Consider the following 2555-nt stretch of genomic DNA (forward strand, 5'->3'; position numbering starts at 1 on the left):
AATTTACTTTGCGAAGGGTTCTTTGGTAAGTACGTTAAACATAATCATTGAAAAATTTTCATGTATTTATTGTCTTCTGCTGTTTTATACTTTGGCGGGGAAAGATAAGTGCTCAAAAACCCATCCCCGGAATCAGGCCTGATACCGGGAGAAGACGTTTCGACTTACTGAACCTGTGAGTACCCAGAACGTTGAGGTCGAAACTGCTGAGACCCAAGACAAATCATTTTAGAGTTCGATAATCAGATGACAAATTATTTGTCTTGCATGACTCAAAACAAAACGGGAAGAAAGGGAGAAACGAGAAATAAACAATAAAAACAACTGCCCCATAAGCTGTGTGGGCATACGACTCACGCGAGTGCGTACGTGCGTGTGAGGGCGCGCAACATCCAGGTTTGGTCAGTCTGTGGTGTCTAGACTTCCTCTCTCTCGTGGTACAGTATCCTCTGTAGCATGTCTGGCCATGGGACTCAAACCACTGTCTGGTTGCTCATGTGACCAGTCATAATCCTGTCAAAAAAGCCTATGCACATGTGTGCATTTGGTGTGTGCATTTGTCTGTGTGTGCGTGTGTGTACACGTAAGGTGCTGGTAACCAACTGAGGATGTGTGTGTGTATCCTTATGCTTTGTGTGTTTGTGCGTTTGGGATGTCTGATGTCTGTGAGTGTAAACACAAGCTTACACATGTTTTCTGTCGCTAATGCATGGACAGAGCACGACGGGTGCACCGCAACATGTGTTTGTACATCTATGTACAGTAAATGTTTGTAGCGTGTGTGTGTGTGTGTGTGTGTGTGTGTGTGTGTGTGTGTTTGAGCTGCCACTCTTGACGGTAGCCCGCACTGCCCTGTAAATGAGCAGTTGCACTTGGTTAGGCGGCAGCGTGGCCTAAATGACACGGCGCAGCGACGAGTGTGGCCGAAGCCGAAGGCCACAGCCGCCGCCGCCACGGGGCTTTTATCAGTCCGGCCACACGGCCACGCCGGGTACAACATAACCCCAGGCTCACAGCTACGCTTCCTCTTCTCACACCTCCGCCGCCGGCCCCAAAGGGGCCTTTGGCCGGGGCCCGTGGCTTGGTCTGGCCTGCCTGCCTGCCTGTTGGGGACATACGTCTCTCTCTCTCTCTCTCTCTCTCTCTCTCTCTCTCTCTCTCTCTCTCTCTCTCTCTCTCTCTCTCTCTCTCTCTCTCTCTCTGTCTTCCTCTTATCTTATCGACCCTCTCTCATGTGTGCTTTTTGTACATCTCGTTATCCCTTTCTTTTCTTCTCACCCTGTTGCTTTCTCACTCACTTAAGTCTCCTAAGTCTATCTGCCTCTTATGACTAGCTATTTTTCAGACTCTATTTTGCCCTGTCTCTCTCTCTCTCGTTCTTACTGTAGCCCTCTTGCTTTCGCTCTCTTTCTCTCACCCAGTTGCTTTCTCACTCAGCAGTCTATCACTGCCCCTCTTTTTCTGACTACTTTCTCTGTCTCTGTCTCTGTCTCTGTCTGTGTCTGTCTCTCTCTCTCTCTCTCTCTCTCTCTCTCTCTCTCTCTCTCTCCCTCTCTCTCTCTTTCTCTCTCTCTCTCTCTCTTTCTGACTCCCGTACTTGTGCGTACCGTATCTCTTCCTGTCTCTCTTTCTCGCCCATGCTTTCTCTTCTCTTTTTCCTGAACTCGCTGTCTCTCCCATTAAAGAATCTGAACCAAACCCCCAAAAATCATCAGTTTGTCTTTACATTTACATTTAGGGCATTTAGCAGATCCTTTTATCCAAAGCGACTTAATAATTACATTGGTCAGAAGAGAGAGAAGCAATATATTGCTATAGGTACAGTAAGGATATTCATAGAAACATGTGCTAAACATTTACATTTTTTAACCCATTCCCCATAACAAAGATAGCTAGGATAAGATGCTACACAATACTAATTACTTATTTTTAAGTGCCAGGATGTACAACATACAATACGTGCGTTCATTAAGTGCCAACCTTTGTTTTCTTTTCATTTCCCTGTGTAAGATGTAGGGCTCAGGGGTACAGATTGGCCATGCGATGGTGACGAAATGGTGACTCTCTTCCGAACGCCAGGTACGTAACCACCGTGACGGGAGCCGGCCCATTGGTCTAGATAAGGGGGATCTGGGTTGGGGGAAGGATGGCCTACTACTGGTGAGCAGGAGTGGGATCATTGGTTTCACAGTTTGGGGCTTTTGGCTGCGGCTGGCGTTTTCTTTGGCACGCGATAACTGAATGCGCCCGCCGCCTCCGTGCGTATCTGTTTGGCTCCTGCCGCCGGCCCCTGGTTGCACCTTGTTCTCCTGATCATGGGTTGAACGGAGTGGCCGGTTTGCTCTGCTACCGCCTCTTTTAAGAAAGCAAAGGGTTTCGTATTATTGCCAATTTCCTTTTTATTCCGTTTCTTTTGGGAGTCCGTTTGCGGCGAAACAAAAGGACGATGCATCTGGATTCTCAATAAGGAACAGAGAAAAACAAATATGGGATGATCCCACAGCATTGCACAAGACACAGAGAATCGGCCCGATTGTTTCACGGTCCAAACATGA

General features: G+C 47.6%; 1 long non-coding RNA gene across 1 annotated transcript in view; it reads left to right on the forward strand.

Moving 5' to 3' along the window:
* The window catches only part of LOC115544161 (uncharacterized), a 2246-nt gene extending 166 nt beyond the window's left edge, over positions 1–2080 (forward strand). Inside the window, exons 1-3 of the long non-coding RNA XR_003976816.1 lie at positions 1–25; positions 105–175; positions 2011–2080. The exon at positions 1–25 is cut by the window's left edge and continues 166 nt beyond it. This is a non-coding gene — a long non-coding RNA (uncharacterized LOC115544161). The remainder of the gene's footprint in view (positions 26–104; positions 176–2010) is intronic.
* The last annotated feature ends 475 nt before the right edge of the window (positions 2081–2555 follow it).

Source organism: Gadus morhua, chromosome 5 (assembly GCF_902167405.1).
Source record: "Gadus morhua chromosome 5, gadMor3.0, whole genome shotgun sequence".
Classification (NCBI taxonomy): domain Eukaryota; kingdom Metazoa; phylum Chordata; class Actinopteri; order Gadiformes; family Gadidae; genus Gadus; species Gadus morhua.